At 38.2% G+C, this 20,972-nt stretch overlaps 1 pseudogene; it reads right to left on the bottom strand.

Moving 5' to 3' along the window:
* Positions 1-1,650: 1,650 nt before the first annotated feature.
* On the bottom strand, positions 1,651-20,539 carry LOC111203762 (annotated as a pseudogene).
* Positions 20,540-20,972: the final 433 nt, after the last annotated feature.

The raw sequence follows: 20,972 nt of genomic DNA, 5'->3' as shown, positions 1-20,972 counted from the left end.
TTTCATGCGTGTTACAGGTCTGTATGTTCCTTTTGAAATACTAAAACTAATGCAAAAGATAGTAATTACGTAAAGATAAGCCAAAAAACATACCTATAAAAATTCAATTTTAGATAAAAGAATTGGAAACTCAGATACTAACGTTTGTCCTTGATAAGCATGGGGATTTGATAATGGAGAAGATAGAAAATATAAAACAGAGAGTGAACTAAAAGATTAAAAAGTGTATAGGAGAAGAAAACCGTTTGAAATCATGGTGATTTTGAACGTGGATTCTGAGAAAAATTAGGATAGAGTTGCTGGAAATTAGGGATGAGAATTTGTTTTTGATAGATTTTTTAATTTATAAAATATATTCCACATGTCAAAATTTAATTGCTCATTTGACTTGTGCTTTAGTATATAAGGGATACCTGAAATGATAACTATTTTTTGCTCTAGCTTTACTTTATGATTTTGATATACCACAATTTTTATTTTTGAGAACATCTTTAAATCGACCATGGGGTTTGTATTTTTGGTTCTTTGGTCGCCCAAAGAGATTTTTTTCTTTTTATTCCATGTACATCTGGAACGTCCTCCTATTATTTTTCTTCTTCTTCCACTAGTTTAGCATATGAACTATGGGGCATCCATTTATTGACTCTCTCAAGCTCCTTTTTCTTTTCCTCCACTATTTAAGTAACTCAATCACATCTTTATCTGCACACAATGTCAATTCTATATGTTCAGAAGCAACATATGCAGTCTCACGAAAAGTACGAAAAAATATGACTATATATCGCTTTCCAATCGATTGCTTCACCCCTTCAACACGTATCTCTGAATGATAAAAGATACGGTTCATGATTTTACCTCTTTATTCCATCGATTCAGAATGTAAGTTGGTGGAACTCTTCTAACATTCTTTTTGTCATACTTAACCAAATTCTCTCGCGTAGCACCACAATAAGATATATTGTATTCATACACCATCTCAGACTTACTGGTCTTTTTTGCAACATAATCACCGATGATTGTATATTCTTTTTAGAACAAAGTAAACACTTCTGGTGTATACACTTATTCTGCATGCTGCAACATCTCTACATAAGCAAATAATACCGGTGAAGTATGCATCATACCGAAGTCATAAACCAATTTTTTATATTGCTTATCATCCAACACTTTCTCATAAGACTATCCACAATAATAAAATTATTCAACAACCTATTTTTCTCTTTTAAACACTCCACATCATCTTCTCTCTCTTCTAGCTAATCACTCAACACTCACTTCATTTTTATCTTCCACAGTAGTTTTGTTTAATAAAATTTAACAACCTATCACACTATTTCTAATTCATCTTCTTTTTATATTTTATAATTTAATAACAAAATATTAAGTAATAATTTTGATTGTAATTATCTTAAATAATTTACATGATATCGCTGTTAATAGTTTTTAATAATTTTATTTATATTATTAACAATTTTTAAGAAAACTATAATACAGAAGTTAATATTATTAAAATAAATAAAATTATGAAATTTCAAATAATCACTATATAATACACAAAACAACAAATAAAACACATAACTTATTTGGTACAATAAACTCAATTCAAAAATAATAAAGCTCTTAAATCATACACAACAATTTAAAGTCTTTTTAATCATGAAACATTCCAAATTTTGTCCATCTGTGTTTGACTAGATCTGCTTGCAATTCGTGACGTACATTTGAATCACGTAATTCAGATCTAACACGCACATGATTTGCAAATACGATAACACCTCAGTCAAAAATGGATGTGGTGTAATTGAACCACTGCCCCATATTGATCATATCCGGTCCAATGTTGAGCATATGTATCTTGTTCATCCTCAACAGTCATATTATGCAATATGATACATGACCGCATGATGATAGGAAAATCGGATGTGTCCCACATGCGAGCTGGTTCACGAATGATTTTGAATCAAGCATGCAACACTCCAAATGCACGTTCGATATCCTTCTGACATCCTTTTTGATGTTTTGCAAGTAACTTTTCTGGTTCACTTTGAGAAAATCTTATTTGACAAAAGTTAGATAAGAATGATAGATACCATCAGCTAGATAGTATGTCATGTCATACAGACGTTGGATCACAAAAAGTTCATTGTTGGATATTTCTTTGTTCAATATCATCAAACACCAGCGAACTATCTAATACGTTCATATTGTTTAATGTGTGCTGACATCCAAAAAATCCATACCAAAAAATGGTGGTTCCCTTATCTCCCCTAGTATTGACCTTCACATGCCGTTCGACAATTTTTTCATTCTCAATCCATGCAATCAATACTCCCGAGAATCCTAGGAAACTCCCGCATTTCACTAGCATGAAGTATTCTTTGTAGGTCCTTTTGAGTTGGAGCTCCGAGATACTCTTACTCATATAGTTGTATGATTCTTTTACAAAATTGACGCAAGCCCTCCAATGCTGTAATACCTCATATTTTGATATATTCAATGCTCTGAGATTTTCTTTCTCATATAGCAGCGGGCGCAATACCATATGCTAGCATTTGAATGACGATGGTACATTTTGCCAAAGGAGATATACCTTCTTTATTGGATGCATCAACTCATTTGGTGAAATAGTTGTCACTGCTTGATAGGTCTTCAATGATCCGAAGAAAAACATGTTTTTGCATCCAGAATCGCCGACGAAATATTGCGTCATCATACGTTGGTTGATTTGCAAAGTAATCATCAATAAATCTTTGTTTTACCGCTACATGATATCTTTGGAAGTATTTTCTCTTATGAGACGCCTGATCTTCATTAATTTTATTTCAACGCTCTCTAAACCGATTAACTGTATACCTCTCATCAATTTCAGACTGTTTTTTGTAAGCTTCAATATCCAAAATAAATTCGGATGGATCTATTGATATTTTTGGTAAGTTAAGATTTTTTTTGTTGGTACATCTATAGAATAAGGAGTCTCCATTTATAAGAAATTGAGGGGCTGAAATTTTTTGATTTCAAACAAATATTAATTTGACATAAATAATAGATAAGATTGGATTCTCCAACAAAAAAACTGAAAGTCACGGATTGAATACAAACAAAATTGTTTAAGTAGAAAAGGACAAACACATTATTAAAGTAAAACGAAACAAACACACACTATTAAAGTAGAAAAGAAAAACACATATCATTAAAGCTGAAAATACACATTACTAAAGCATATAGAGATAGAAACATATTATTGTAAAAAAAAATACAAACATAAACCATAACATCTCCATCAGTTGTTTGTTCTTGTTATCGAGATGCTCTTTTCACTTAGATTCACGAACATCTTCATCTTTGTAGCTTATGTCTTTTTTCATCAATTAGTTTGCTTTCTCTTGTTTCTTCGCTATGGTGTACAATCGTTCTAATTCTTGTTCTTTGAATTGTTTGAATTCATTCCACTCTTCGTTGATCATTTCCAAAGTTGCGCCCCTTTTTTTACTTTTTTTTGTTCAATCTCTCCCCATTGGATGAGAACTAGATCCGACACAGTTAGAGTTACTTGCATCATTCTCGTGGGATCTCTTAGATCTACTACTTGAGTCACTATTTTTTTCCTACTTGACAACCATGATGTGGTTAATCATGGACAACAAGTTATTCTGACATTAAATTAAAAAAATTTCATTCTTACCACCTGAATATAATTCATGCGCTTTTTCGAAGACATCAGTCTCCGACCACTCACTTTATTGCATACGTTTAGCATTATTGTACGCGCCAACCCATTTGCTCAACTTTTTGTTCATATAGTTGTAATTGTGTCTGCACGAAAATCCATCTCGTGGAGGATCAAAGGAGCAATAATCATTACGGTACTCAACAATTTTTCTCCAATATGCTTTATTTTTTTGGTTCTTGCCAACAACACTGTCACTTCCATATTTAATCCACCAACTAATTAGCACCAAATTTTGATCAGTGGTCCATTTTGGGATTTTCCGGCGAGCATGAGTTGAATTGTCTTCGTTTTCCTTTCGAGTGCCTTCATTGACACAGCTCGTGCCACCAAGATCGATTTGTGTAGAAAATTTTGGAAATTTTGTTATTCCAATATTTGGAACAACTTCATTACCCATTGAAGTTGAAGAAATAGGAGGTCTTTTAGATAGATATGGCATCATCGATTCATAATATGAAGGATAACTTGGAACAAATTATGGCATAAAGAAATTTGGCGCAAAACAATAATTTAGTATATTTTGGGGTGTGTTTGAATATTTGTTTTGAAACTGATAGTTGTTGAGATTTAGATAGTTAAAAGGAAAATTGCTCAAAATTTGAGTGTTAAAATGATCATTATTGTGATCCATTTAACCAAAAAAAAATTTAAACAAAAAAAAATTATTGAAGACTAATAGAAAATTTATTTGAAATTGATGTTTTTCTGCATCCAAATGAAGTGAATCTAGTCTCTATTTATAGACCATAAAAATCAAATTTTGATATAAATATTATTTTTAAAAAATGATTACTACAAAATAATTTGACTTCTAATAATTTCAGGGAATAAAAATCTTCAAGATTTATAATAACCAATGAATAGGGAACATATTTTTAAAGAGATAAAGTTATGTCGTTTGATCCACTCTCTCACCCATTTCTTCCCTTCACATTTTGAAATTTGCTTTTGTAGGTCCAACATTCTCTGCATTCAATAAGTTGAAAGGTTTCAACTCTTATTAATCCATGTTTGATTCCCTCAAAATTCAACACCCTCACTGTAAAGTTTAAACTGATGAATTTAGATTCAACACATCTATTGCTGCTAGTCGAATGTTTAAAGAACATCAACAAGTCAAAATTGTGCTTCAAGTATCTTTTCAAAATATTATTCATACTTTCGCTGCGCTGTGTGCTCACCATTTTGATTGTAAGAGTATGACAGCCACATACCATTACCCATTTTTCTTTCATCTTAAACAAATTCTTCAACCATTTATTTTCTGTCAACTTATGCTTATTGAGCATATCACTCCATGCCAATAACCAATCTTCTTCCTCATGGTCATATTCGTCCTTTCCAAAATCCATGGCAAACTGGTTTGGTTCGTGAAATACACGACTCAAACTCTTTGCAACATTTTCATAAATATGCGAGACACATAACCTATATTTTTTTCTGGAAACACTTTCACTATTGCATTCGCCATTGCTGCATATTAGTCTGTAAGAATTGTTTTTGGTTATTTTCCAAACGTTGCTCTAAGAAAAGTCTCCAAAAGCCACTTAAAAGACTTACTGGTTTCATCATGTAAGAGAGCAGCTCCCGAACACAACAGTTTGCTTATGATGATTTACCCCCACAAATGGAGCAAACGGTCTATCATAATCATTGGTCTTTTATAAGTTGTGTCAAGGAAAACGACATCTCCAAAGAGATTTTAATCGCTTATAGACCGATCATCCGCCCATAAGATATTAGTGATCATATTGTCCTCATCAAGTTGCATTTAATAAAAAAGATGATGTATTATATTTTTTCGTTTTCTGAAAGTATTCTAAAACTTCTTCAGCATCTTTCTTTACCATTCCTGCCATCCACTTACAGTATATGTAATTGCGATAGTCTTTATGCGAAAACCCGGATTTTCTCTCCCCCCCAACTTCCATGCTCATAATTTCAACGGTTGCTTTTGCTGAAATTCTTTACATCTCGGCATCATCAGCATGTTGTTTGAGGGATAGTGACTTGATAGACTATGGATTTGACCCATTTTCATCCATAGTATATAGGTGTTTTTACTAATAATTATTATATTATAGAGTCTATTTATTATATTTATAAGATCATGAGTGTTTTGGAGATAAGTGATGATTTTGGAGAATTTTGGAGATATTTGGAGCAAGCACCCGAGATGACCATCGAGATCGACAATCGGTCGATATTGGAGAGTTAGAATCGATCGATACGCATGACTTGATATCGATCGACAGCGAAGAGCGTAGAAAGCCCGTTTGGTGACAACCGACTTGAAGCCCAAGACTTCACCATCTTACAAGATTACCCCTGACGAGTTTTACCTTAATTATATAACTTTGCCGCTATGTTAGAGGAAAAAGTGTGCTTTCCTTGTGCTTTCATTGTTTTATTATTTTCACAGCAAAGGTTTTTAGGATTTTGATAGATTGGAGAAAAGATCCAAAGTTATAATTTGTGATTGGAACTCCATTGATATCTATTTACTATTCTAATTAAGTTTTTATACTTAACTGCTGTTATGAATTGCTTAGCCATGTCTGAGTAGTTTCATTGTTAGATTTTAGGGTTTAAATAGGTTAGGAGAGATTAGCCCCAACTATAGATTGTTGAGTTGTGATAATCATCTTTAGGATTGTTCATTAATGCCTGTGTCTAGATTAGCTACCTAGAACCTGTCCTTGGATTGATTGATAAAAGCAAGAGCTTTACTCTCATCCTGAAAACATTCTAATAGAACTATGTTTCTTGCTATGAGCAAGGCGAGAGCTGATCTAGTGAGCTTAGTAAGCCTTCATTCAACCTGCACATAAAGCTTGACTAGAGCGCGTCGATCGATATCACACTTGAATAATCGATCGACGGTGCAAAAGGTGTATCGATCGATATCCCATAGGATTATCGATCGACACTTTCTATTGATCAATATAATGAGAGTTGAGATCATAGAACTAGTTAATAGACAAGTCAATACATGCGAGAGCTGATTGACTAGTTGATCAAAGTAGTTGAGTTTTACATTATCATGCATGCAACTCATTAGGCATCTGTAGGATTATAATCCCAATTTTCCTTAATAAAAACCCTAAGTCTAGCTATATCCTTATTAAGCACCAAAACCCCAAACCTGCTATTGAACAAACACTTGTTCAATATAAAACTGCAATTTACATTAAAAACATTCTTGTTTAACAAATCATATTAGAATCCTTAGGTTCCCTAGCTCTCTGTGAATTCGATCCCTAAGTACTACAACTCGACCTCTTAATTGAGAGAGTATAAATCACTCCTTAGGGTAATTTGAGTGGCATCAAATTTGGGGCCGTAGCTCTCTGTGAATTCGATCCCTAAGTACTACAACTCGACCTCTTAATTGAGAGAGTATAAATCACTCCTTAGGGTAATTTGAGTGGCATCAAATTTGGGGCTGTTGCCGGGGAGCTTTGATCGCCTATTTTTCTAATTTTTGTTAAGTTTTTGACATAAATTTTTTTCTTGGATTTTCAGGTACATGCCCAGCAGTACCAGAAGCAACAAGGAAACTCAACTGCTATTTTCACCAGACCCTGCAAGTTTGGAACGCTCGATCCGCAAGGAAGCGCGCTCTTTATCGACCGACAACAACACTTCTTTGTCGCTCGATTCTGCTCAACCACCGTCGACCCAGACACCAGTCCCGTCGACTGATTCACGCTCACCCCTACTGACCGACAACACAAACCTTCCGTCGACCGTTATCATCCACCCGACATCGATCGACATTCCATCTCGGATATCGATCGATACTGACCCGCGAGACATGGTTGCGCCTTTGATATTTTTTCGGGACAACAATGGAGACCTGCATGACCAGGAGGGTCATCTGCGTAGTGCAGCAGGTCAGAGGATAGATGCTCAGGGGGCTGCAATCCCTGAGCCTGATGCTACTACTACAGTTACTACCTTACCTGTAGATGACGCTGCACAACCCAAAACGTTGGCTGATTACAACCGTCCAGATCGATACTACACCAACAGATCAGCCATCCTTCCTCCCACCATTGAGAGGGATTTTGAGTTGAAAGCGCAGTACTACACACTTGTGGGACAGCTACCCTACCATGGATTATCCCACGAGCATCCTATGGACCATCTGGAGAGGTTCGAGGATCTGATTTTTGCTATTATAGTCGAGGGAGTCTCTGAGGACTACCTGTTATGCAAGCTCTTCAGGTACTCACTTGCTGGAGAATCTCTGCATTGGCTCAAGCAGTTACAACCAGGATCTCTTAAATCCTGGAGCGACATCAAGAATGCATTCTTATGCAATTTCTTTGATCAAGCGCGTGCCTGAAGACTTGAGGAGCAAGATTGCTACATTCACTCAGGAGCCTGCAGAATCATTCAGTGGCTCTTGGATCAGATTCAAGTCTTACCAGAGAGACTGTCCACACCATGGATTCAATGAAGTACAACTGCTCACTACTTTCTACAGAGGCATCGCGGTGCAGTACCAGATGGCTCTTGATGCTTCCAGCAATGGAAACTTCAACACCAGGAATCCAGAAGAGGCTGCCAAGGTTATTGAAAACCTAGCATCCAACAACAGCACCAAGAACACTGATTTTGAGAGGAAAAGATCTGGCACCATCCTTGGGAATGATCAGATGGATGAGGTGAAGGTAAAACTGGACAGTGTTCACAAGCTTCTCAGGAAGCAGGTTAGCTTTGTTGAAGATGCAGAAGCTGTATAGGATAGAACAGAAGAAGAAGAAGTGAACTACATTGGTGGAGCTGGATTCCAAGGTTCTGGAAACAAAGGTGGAAACAGAAACTCCTATGGAAATAGGAGTAACTTCAACCAAAATTCACAGTACCAGAAACCCTACAACAACAGCTACAACAATAACATGAATTTTGGAAGTTTCTACTACCAGAAGGCACCGCCGCCTACTCAAGAGAGCAAGATTGAAGATAGATTCTGTCTACACCAACCTGAACACAAAGTTTGAGACTTTGAGCACTCATGTGAAGAAGATGGAGATGCAGGTTGTGCAGACAGGAGATGCTATTAGGAGGCAGGAAGCCTCAACAAGAGGAGTAGGGGATGATGTGGTGAAGCACCACGTGAATGCCATCATTGAGGATGACTTTTTGCAAGTGGTTAAGGAAGAGAAGCTGCAAGAAGGTGATTTCGAGGAAGAGAGTTTGATGAGTTTTGGCGGATCACATTGGTGTCGATCGACGCCAGACACCGAACATCGATCGATATACACCAACACAAATCGATCGACAGGAACTCCAGAACATCGATCGACAACGCCTACGGAGTCAACCGCGTCTTGCAATGCCGTGAAGATTCTAACTCACGAGGAGTTCGCAGCAAAACACCAACATCCGCCAAGCCCTGATAACGTCAGAATTGATCGACATGCCAACAGCAACATCGATTGACACACAGGGGCAAATATCGATCGACAACCATCACCGCCTATTGATCAACGAGCCCCTATTACCTACCGAGTGCAGTTTCCGAAGATAGATGTTGCACGACTTAACGCACTCAGGCCCAAACCCAAACCTTCAGAACACCCACCAGAGCCTGTCAGGACACCTTCAGATGATGGAGAGGATCCTATGGAAGAGGATAGGGTTTCTACTTGAAGAACCCTAAGGAGAAGAAAGGAAAAAGTGGCGAAACATCTGAAGACGGGGGCTAATGATAAGGAAAAGGAAAGTTTCCGCAAGAGAGTCTTCAGGATTCCTATAGATAAGCCATTCGACGATGCTTATTACACCCACAGATTTTGGATGTTCTTCAGAGAAACCAGAGAGAAAGAATAAGACATCAGGAGAATGTTCTGTGAAGCTAGAGAAAAGATGAGGATGAGGATTACATTGAAGACGAAGAGTGATCCTGGGCAATTTGCAATACCATGCACGGTGAAGGGTATTGAATTCCCACATGCCTTGTGCGACACATGAGCATCAGTCAGCATCCTATCTAGGGTTATGGCAGACCATATGGGTCTGCAAGTGGAGCCTTCGCAGGAATTGTTCACTTTTGTGGATTGTTCCAAGAAGAACTCATGAGGAATTGTCAGAGACCAAGAGGTGCAGATTGGTAATGCCCTAGTTCCAGTTGATTTCCATGTCTTGGACATCAAGTTAAACTGGAACTCTTCTCTACTACTTGAGAGAGCTTTTCTGTCAACAGTGGGAGTAGTGTGCAACGTGCAAACCAACCAGTTGTGTCTAACACTTATCGATCCTAACGCCCACTACGACCCTATCCCAGTCAAGAAGCCACAGACGATCTCCAGAAGAATCAATGATCCAGGAATCATTGCAGCTTGCCACTGTGGAGCCGAGTACGAATCTGACTACTTGAAATCGATTGACACACATCCGGTTACATCGATCGACAGTGCCCATGGAAAATCTACCGACATAGAAGGAGACAAATCGGTCGACACTTGTCAAGATGAGTGGGAGAACGACTACTACAACCCCACTATTGACGCTTACACCAAACAAAATATGCATACAGACGAGTATGATGAAGACTATGAGGAGGAACGAGCCACTGAGTACAGAGCCATCCTTGATGAGGAAGATAAACTCTTACATCATTCCTCTTGGAAAAGGAATGCACCATCGATCGACATGACAAGCTGGCCATCGATTGACACTCAACCTCAACAACGATGCCGAAAGCAAGCATCGACCGACACTGCCTACTACAAATCGGTCGACACTAATGTCAACCGTGCTCGAGAAGGAAACTACTCGATTGGCAGTTGGGCAGATGAACACAACCACAAAAACTTTGCAGTAGAAACAGCAACCTAGGCCCCAGAAGCATATACACTACAAGACAGTTTCACAGACGAGGAGCTGCTTAATATGCAAAGACGCGATGAAGCAGATCAGATTCAAGCAGAAGCTGCTTGGGAAAGAACTTGTTTCAACCAATCGATCAACACTCGTCATCAACAATCGATCGACACTCGTCGTCAATGATAGACTATGGATTTGACCCGTTTTCATCAATAGTTTATAGGTGTTTTTACTAATATTTATATTATTATAGAGTCTATTTATTATATTTATAAGATCAGGAATGTTTTGGAGATAAGTGATGATTTTGGAGCATTTTGGAGATATTTGGAGCAAGCACCCGAGATGACCATCGAGATCGACAATCGGTCGATATTGGAGAGCTAGAATCGATCGATACTCAAGTCATGGTGTCGATCGATAGCAAAGCGCGCAGAAGCCCGTTTGGTCACAGCCGACTTGAAGGCCAAGATTTCACTATTTTACAAGATTGCCCCTGACGTGTTTTACCCTAATTATATAAGCTTTGCCGCAAATGTTAGAGGCAGAGAGTGCTTTCTTTGTGTTTCATTGTTTTATTGATAGATAGGAGAAAAGATCCAAAGTTATAGTTTGTGATTGGAACTCCATTGATATTTATCTTATTTATTCTATGAAGTTTTTATACTTAACTATTGTTACGACTTGCTAAGCCATGTCTGAGTAGTTCTCTTGTTAGATTTTAGGGTTTAAATAGGTTAGGAGGGATTAGCCCCAACTATAGATTGCTGAGTTGTGATAATCATCTTTAGAATTGTTCATTAATGTCTGTGTCTAGATTAGCTACCTAGAACTTGCCATAGGATTGATTGATAAAAGCCATAGCTAATTCTCATCCTGAAAACATTCTAATTGAACTTTGTTTCTTGCTATGAACAAGGCGGGAGCTGATTTAGTGAGCTTAGAAAAAATTCATTTAACATGCGCATAAAGCTTGACTAGAGCGCATCGATCGATATCATACTTGAATAATCGATCGACGGTGCAAAAGGTGTATCGATCGATACGTCCATTGGAATATCGATTGACACTTTCTATAGATCAATATAACGAGAGTTGAGATCATAGATCTAGTTAATAGTCAACAAGTCAATTCTCGCAAAGGCCGAAAGACTTGTTGATCAAATAGTTGAGCCTTACATTATCATGCATGCAACTCATTAGGCATCTATAGGATTATAATTTCAACTTTCCTAAATAAAAACCCTAAGTCTAGCTATTTCCTTTTTAAGCACCAAAACCCCAAAACTTGCTATTGAACAAATACTTGTTCAATATAAAAATGCAATTTACTTTCAAAACTCCCAAAAACGTCGTGCTTAACAAATCATATTAGAATCTCTAGGTTCCCTAGCTCCCTGTGAATTCGATCCCTAAGTACTACAACTCGACCTCTTATTTGAGAGAGTATAAATCACTCCTTAGGGTAATTTGAGTGGTATTAAATTTGGCGTCGTTGCCGGAGAACTTTGATCGCTTGTTTTCTAATTTTTGTTAAGTATTCTGACAGAAATCTTGGACTTACTAATCTTGAATTTTCAGGTACATACCCAGCAGTACCAGAAGCAACAAGGAATCACAACTGATATTCTCACCAGATCCTGCAAGTCTGGAACGCACGATCCGTAAGGAAGCGCGCTACCTATCGACCGACAACAACAACTCCGTGTCGCTCGATTCTGCTCAACCACCGTCGACCCAGACACCAGTCCCATCGACAGATTCTCGCTCCTCCCCATCGATCGACAACAAAAACCTTCCGTCGACCGATACCCTTCACCAGACATCGATCGACATTCCATCTCGGACAACGATCGATACTGAACCGCGAGCAATGGTTGCGCCTTTGATACTTGTTCGGGACAACAATGGAGACCTGCATGACCAGGAGGGTCATCTGCGTAATGCAGCAGGTCAGAGAATAGATTCTCATGGGGCTGCAATCCTTGAGCCTGAAGCTACTACTACAGGTACTACCTTACCGGTAGATGAGGCTGCGCAACCCAGGACGTTGGCTGACTACAATCGTCCAGATCGCTACTACACCAACAGATCAGCGATCCTTCCTCCTACCATTGAGAGGGATTTTGAGCTGAAAGCGCAGTACTACACACTTGTGGGACAGTTGCCCTACCATGGACTATCCCACGAGCATCCTATGGACCATCTGGAGAGGTTCGAGGATCTGATTTCTGCTATTAGAGTCGAGGGAGTCTCTGAAGACTACCTGTTATGCAAGCTCTTCAGGTACTCATTTGCTGGAGAATCTCTGCATTGGCTCAAGCAGTTACAACCAGGATCTCTTAAATCCTGGAGCGAAATCAAGAATGCATTCTTATGCAATTTCTTTGATGAAGCGCGTGCTGAAGACTTGAGGAGCAAGATTGCTACATTCACTCAGGAGCCTGCATAATCATTCAGAGGCTCTTGGATCAGATTCAAGTCTTACCAGAGAGACTGTCCACACCATGGATTCAATGAAGTACAGCTACTCAGTACTTTCTACAAAGGCATCGCGGTGCAGTACCAGATGGCTCTTGATGCTTCCAGCAATGGAAACTTCAACACCATGAATCCAGAGGAGGCAGTCAAAGTGATTGAAAACTTAGCATCCAGAAACAACAGGAAGAACACTGATTTTGAGAGGAAAAGATCTGCCACCATCCTTGGGAATGAACAGATGGATGAGGTGAAGGCAAAACTGGACAGTGTTCACAAGCTTCTAAAGAAGCAGGTCAGCTTTGTTGAAGATGCAGAAGCTGTAGAGGGTAGAACAGAGGAAGAATAAGTAAACTACATTGGTGGAGCTGGATTCCAAGGAAACCAGGGTGGAAACAGAAACTCCTATGGAAATAGGAGTAACTTCAACCAAAACTCGCAATACCAGAAACCCTACAACAACAGCTACAACAACAATATGAATTTTGAAAGTTCCTACTACAAGAAGCCACCGCCGCCTACTCAAGATAGCAAGATTGAAGAGATGCTCGATAGGGTTCTTGAGGCACAGCAGCGAATGACGGTGGACTTCAATGGGAAGATAGATTATGTCTACACCAACCTGAACAAAATGTTTGAGACTTTCAGTTCTCATGTAAAGAAGATGGAGATACAGGTTGTGCAGACAGGAGATGCTATTACGAGGCAGGAAGCTTCAACAAGAGGAGTAGGAGATGATGTGATGAAGCACCACGTGAATGCCATTATTGAGGATGACTTTTGGCAAGTTGTGAGGGAAGAGAAGCTGCAAGAAGGCGATTTCGAGGTAGAAAGTTTGATGAGTTTCGATGGGTCACATTGGTGTCGATCGACACCAACCACCGAGAATCGATCGACATACACCAATCAGAATCGATCGATAGAAGTACCAGAGCATCGATCGACAACGCCTACGGAATCAACCGCGTCTTGCAATACCGTAAAGATTCTAACTCACGAGGAGTTTGCAGCAAAACACCCACATCCGCCCAGCCCTAACAATGTCTGAATCGATCGACATACCAACAGCAATGTCGATCGACAGTCAGAAGCTAATATCGATCGATACTCATCACCTCCTATCGATCGACGAGCCCCTATCACCTACCGAGTGCAGATGCCGAAGATAGATGTGGCACGACTTAATGCACTCAGGCCCAAACCTAAACCTTCAGAACAACCACCGGAGCCTGTCAGGACACCTTCAGATGATGGAGATGATCCTATGGAAGAGGATAGGGTTTATACTGGAAGAACCCTAAGGAGAAGAAAAGAAAAAGTGGCGAAACATCTGAAGAGGGGGGCTAATGAAAAGGAAAAGAAAAATTTCCAAATGAGAGTCTTCAGGATTCCTCTACATAAGCCATTCGAAGAAGCTTATGACAGCCACAGATTGTGGATGTTCTTCAGAGAAACCAGGGAAAAAGAAAAAGACATTAGGAGAATGTTCTATGAAGCTAGAGAAAAGATGGAAAAGGATTACATTGAAGAAGAAGAGTGATCATGGGCAATTTGCAATATCATGCACAATTCAGGGTATTGAATTCCCACATGCTTTGTGCGACACAGGAGCATCAGTCAGCATCCTACCTAGGGTTATGGCAGACCATCTGGGTCTGCAGGTGGAGCCTTCGCAGGAATTGTTCACTTTTGTGGATTGTACCCAGAAGAGTTCAGGAGGAATTGTGAGAGACCTAGAGGTGCAGATTGGTAATGCCCTAGTTCCAGTTGATTTCCATGTCTTGGACATCAAGTTAAACTGGAACTCTTCTCTACTACTTGGGAGATCTTTCTTGTCAACCGTGGGAGCAGTGTGCAACTTGCAAACCAACCAGTTGTGTCTAACACTCATCAATCCTAATGCCCACTACTACCCTATCCTAGTCAATAAGCCACAGACGATCTCCAGAAGAATCAATGATCCCGGAATCACTGCAGCTTGCCACTGTGGAGATGAGTAGGAAACTGAATATTCAGAATCGATCGAGACTCACACTGCGACATTGATCGATAGTAGTAACCAGAAATCGACCGACATACCACATCACACATCGATCGACAACCGATTGACAGCATCGATCGACAACCGATTGACAGCATCGATCGACAACCGATTGACAGCATCGATCGATAACAATCCACCATGCCCACATACGATGAAGTCTCAACCATATTTCCACACCAGAGAAGAGATAGATCAGTTGGTAGAAAGGATCTATAGAGCTCTGGAAACTACAGAGGAGAGGCTTGATGGGAGATGCGATGACATCTATTTCCCAATGGATCTTAGCATTAGTGCTTTGACCTCCAAGGTTGAAGCTATACAGGGGAGTTGGTGGAGATTCAGAGTTACATTGCCCGTCGACCAGAAGCAGCGCTATCGATCGACAGACGAAACAACATATCAACCGACATCCACAATCGAACATCGGTCGACAACGCTACAAACCGAGGCCGGCTATTACCAAAAATGACATCCGACATGTCCAACACACCTTACCATAGATAGGAGATCTCAGCTGACACGTACGCCGCACTTACAAGACATCAGTTCAACCTTGAGAGTCTTGGTGAAAGATTGCAGAGGATTAAAAACACAACTGCAACAATGAAAGATAAATGGCGCAGGGGGATGAAGCAATGAGAGACTTCACTGGTACATGGTTCAACAAGCGCAAAGAAGAGATGAATACTTCTTTTCCAACAAGTCCCAGTTCTCAAAATTACTAGCCAGAACACCTCCAAAGTCAAGCTAAATGACTATAACAAAGTGCTGAGTGAGAGGCAACCCACTATTAGGTAATATTTATTAAATTTTTAATATACTATTTATGTTGGCTTTTAATTATTGCAGGTCATAAAAAAAAAAGAACAGAGTAAACGATTGCCATCTGTATCGATCGACGCGAACCTGTCGACATCGATCGACATTGCTTTACCTGCGTCGATCGATATCAACATCCTTACATCGGTCGACATTCATTACGGTCTGGTATATCGTTCTTACTTGTTACATTGAGTCCTTATGATTTATTTCTAACCATAGCTCCGACTGAATTTACACTGGGGACAGTGTAGTTTAAGTCTGGGGGGAGGTTTACTGATATTTATTTACTTATTAGTCTTATTAAAATATTTTCAAATTAAGTTATTATTGAGTCAAGAAGGGGATTATGAACTTATAGATTTTGCTAGATATCTAACCACTCTTTAGCACCATTCTAGACTTACTGATTGCAGATAGTACTAAAGATACTAAAGTGGATCAACCTGTCAACTATCCACTCTTGTTAAGATTGTTTTGAAGGAACCAAAGCTGACCTCCAATACTAAACTTGACACAACTGCTTGTCTTGGGGCTTGGTATGCATGAGATCAGATTCTTCAAACAAGTCTGGAAGGTAAAGCCTTGTGTATATAGATTTATCACCCTTTCTCTCTCTATTTTCGAAATATAGATTATAGATAGAATAAAAAAAAATTATTATTATATTTATTATTATAATAGAGATTTATTAGGAAGGAACTCAAACAGGACTTGGTGGCTACAACCATTAAGGCTTGCTTCATAAGAATTTCATAGGTAAAGGATTAGAACATGACATGTTGGCTACAACCATTAAGGCTTGCTTCACAAATAATCCTAGGATATAGGTCAAAAAGAAGTGAACAGGACTTAGTGGCAACCACCATTAAGGCTTGATTCATGGAAGTCTGTCCAATCTTGGTCAATGATTTTGCATATAAGCAGATTTTGACCAAGAGAGAAAATTAGTAGAGAGAGAGGATATGAACTAATGTTTACCTATAGGTCCAGATACTTGTTTGAGAATCCTTGCATCCTGTGATCGATACTCCCAAGGTAAAGCCTTCACTTTTATTTTATGCTAAGAAATTATGTTGGTAGAGGGGAATGAAAGACAAGATTTGCTAAGTTGTTGGCTAGATGAATTTGGTTGCTAAGCTAGGATATGGTATAATGTGCTTTTGTGATTAGGATTTATTAGATGTGGATTGCAATATTATAGAGGTGATGGTTCTAAGTTTTAAATTATGTGAGTCTCTGCTGTTTTTAAAACCTCTTTCAGAGAGACTGCCTGTTTGTTTTGCTTGAGAACAAGCAAAAGGGTAAGTCTGAGGGACTTGATAGACTATGGATTTGACCCATTTTCATCCATAGTTTGTAGGTGTTTTTACTAATAATTTTTATATTAAAGAGTCTATTTATTATATTTATAAGATCAGAAGTGTTTTGGAGATAAGTGATGATTTTGGAGTATTTTGGAGATATTTGGAGCAAGCACCCAAGATGACCATCGAGATCGACAATCGGTCGATATTGGAGAGTTAGAATCGATCGATACGCATGACTTGGTATCGATCGACAGCGAAGTGCGCAGAAAGCCCGTTTGGTCACAGTCGACTTGAAGCCCAAGACTTCACCATTTTACAAGATTACCCCTAACGAGTTTTACCCTAATTATATAAGCTTTGCCGCCATGTTAGAGGCAAAAGTGTGCTTTCCTTGTGCTTTCATTGTTTTATTATTTTCACAGCAAAGGTTTTTAGGATTTTGATAGATTGGAGAGAAGATCCAAAGTTATAATTTGTGATTGGAACTCCATTGATATCTATTTACTATTCTAATGAAGTTTTTATACTTAACTAATGTTATGAATTGCTTAGCCATGTCTGAGTAATTCCATTTTTAAATTTTAGGGTTTAAATAGGTCAGGAGGGATTAGCCCCAACTATAGATTGCTGAGTTGTGATAATCATCTTTAGGATTGTTCTTTAATGCATGTGTCTAGATTAGCTACCTAGAACCTGTCCTTTGATTGATTGATAAAAGCGAGAGCTTTATTCTCATCCTGAAAACATTCCAATAGAACTATGTTTCTTCCTATGAGCAAGGCGAGAGCTGATCTAGTGAGCTTAGTAAGCCTTCATTAAACCTACGCATAAAGCTTGACTAGAGCGCGTCGATCGATATCACACTTGAATAATCGATCGACGGTGGAAAAGGTGTATCGATCATTATACCAATAGGATTATCGATCGACACTTTCTATTGATCAATATAACGAGAGTTGAGATCATAGATCTAGTTAATAGACAAGTCAATACATGCGAGAGCTGATTGACTAGTTGATCAAAGTAGTTGAGCTTTACATTATCATGCATGCAACTCATTAGGCACATCTGTAGGATTATAATCTCAATTTTCTTGAATAAAAACCCTAAGTCTAGCTATTTCTTTTTTAGGCACCAAAACCCCAAACCTGCTATTGAACAAACACTTGTTCAATATAAAACTGCAATTTACATTTAAAACTCTAAAAACATTCTTGCTTAACAAATCATATTAGAATCCTTAGGTTCCCCAGCTCTCTGTGAATTCAATCCCTAAGTATTACAACTCGACCTCTTATTTGAGAGAGTATAAATCACTCCTTAGGGTAATTTGAGTGGTATCATGACTGCTTGATTTCCCTTTAGAAAATGCTTCATAGGTGTACTCACTAAGTCATGGTTATGATTCAGGTCGAAAGACACAATCTTATATCTTCCGCTACTCTGAAGGTAGCAAGCCATATGAGCTTTACAACCACACCTTGTCATAAGTCGAGTATAAGATCTCTTGAATATAGGTTCCTTCCCAACCCCCTATTTTTAGCATACATAAAGAATCATTGTTACCTTTTTATCTTTGTTTTTTCGTCCTCCTTTGTTTTCTTACGTTGAAACCATGATTGTCTGCATACTTATTATAAGATATATGCACAATATCATCAGAACTAAACTCTATTCCAATAAAAAGTTCATCTTTCTTCCAAATTTGAAATGAAAGAGGAGACATAGGAGAAGACTCCGCCAGAAGTCTTCCAGAATACTTCCAAGAATTTTTCTAGTGCATTAAATGTTAGAAGACTTCCGTAAAGACGTCCCTGGAAGTCTTCCACCTCTGTCTCAGATCTGAAAAATCTTCATATCAAAAAGCATTCAAATGGCTTCAAAACATAGAAAAACTTCAAAAATAAGGTAAGAGCTTAAAACAACCAAAAGAGTTTTCGAAAGGTAAGAGCTTTAAGCGACAATAGGTTACCAAATAAGAAAATATGATTTATAGATCTACCTTTAAAGGAGTGGAAGATGAGAACCATATAATGAAAAACCTGCAAAAACAAAATAAATCAGTGAGAAGATATGAAATAACTATAGATTGATATAAAGTTTGGTGTTTTTAAGTTCAAAGAGATTAGAGAGAGGTTTGAGAGTTTTAGAATGAGAAACATTACATTATTGTTGCAGCCATTTGAGAGTAAGAGAGAGAATGCGTAAATAATCTTTATAAAGGGAGACAAAAATTCTAATAAGGTTAATTTTTTTCGATTCAGAAGACTTTCAAGTAAGTCTTCTAATAGAACACTTCCTAGACGACTTACTTGAAAGTCTTCTAGAAACTAAAATATTTTTAGCGGGAGTTAGAAGATTTTCAGGAAAGACTTCTAACTGATAAAATACTAATCACCAGAAGACTTCGTAGAAATCGTCTAGATCCTAAATATAAATCCTAAACTCAAATAACTAAATAAATAGAAACAAACACTTCATTAAACTTAAAAGGTGTTTAATATACACAAAACTAAACACATATATGTCAAATTTTAATTTTTCAAAAAATGTTAAGCTTCCAAAATCTAACCCTAAGAATACATACATTACTAAAACATATGTTGTCAAATCTTAAACCAAAGAATATCATGACTCACTACTTTCAATCATCAATGTTGAAAACAATTCAATTTTATTATATTTTAATTTAAATCACTTACAACTTTTTATAGTTACATGATTTCAATTTTTTCCCTATCAAAATATTTTTACAAAATTTATAAATCTCTACTATATAAAAGGTACTAAATTAGAGGATCTAGGGATGCCACATCATCAAAAATATTCAGAGCCAATCATTGTCACATGTCAGCTTAATTTTTATGTCATTTTGTCTTATGTCGAAGCCCAAATGATGGCCCACCAAAACCATTGAGTTGTAGTAACGCAGACATGCATTGCTCTTCACAAAACTCTTCCTCAAAAAACTCTCTCAGCTCAGCCGTTTCGGATATCCGGACTAACTCAAGTCATCCACCACTCCCACTCACTCTTCTTTATTGTAAAAATCTTATGGCGACCAAACTCTTCAATTACCCTAACTTCACCTATATGTATAACTCGCTTCTCTGGCTTCTCATCGAATCCACAAACCCGATCATCCAAACTCACCGCATCCATGGCTAAGAAAACGGCGAGACCAACTACAACGGCCTCATCTGCTTTATTCTTCAATGATTTTGTCCTTGGATTAAGAGAGACGAAGATTATCTCCACAAAGAATCTTAGTGCATCTAAGATGATGCTACGGGATCCAACCACCGGATCCACTTTGTTCATCGTCATACTGTGATGGTGTGTTGCTATCTAACTTCCAGGTTACATTTATGTGTAGCTAAATCTGAGGCCAGAAGTTATGAAAGGTATTCATGAAAGCATCATATCGTTCCTTTTTAGTTTCTGATGTTAAAACTGCATCTAAGATATTTTTCATTTGGCTTCTTCAATGAAAGGACTCTTCTACATATAAAAAGTGCAGGACTGGGACTAACCACAATGATAGGAAGTCCGAACAATGGGAGGCCACCAAACGAGAACTTTTGTCTTGGCATGGAACTCAAGGATCTTATCATCAAACCTGATAGAGACTGCGTCGAGGATCGGGGAACGGTATAGCTACAGAGACTGCATCGAGGATGGACAAAAGTATGAAGTTCGTGATTCCTACCTAATGGGGAAGTTTGTGGTTCTTCTTATCTTTGTTTTTAATTGG

Source organism: Brassica napus, chromosome C3 (assembly GCF_020379485.1).
Source record: "Brassica napus cultivar Da-Ae chromosome C3, Da-Ae, whole genome shotgun sequence".
Taxonomy (NCBI): Eukaryota; Viridiplantae; Streptophyta; class Magnoliopsida; order Brassicales; family Brassicaceae; genus Brassica; species Brassica napus.
This window is presented reverse-complemented; position numbering and strand designations above follow the sequence as displayed.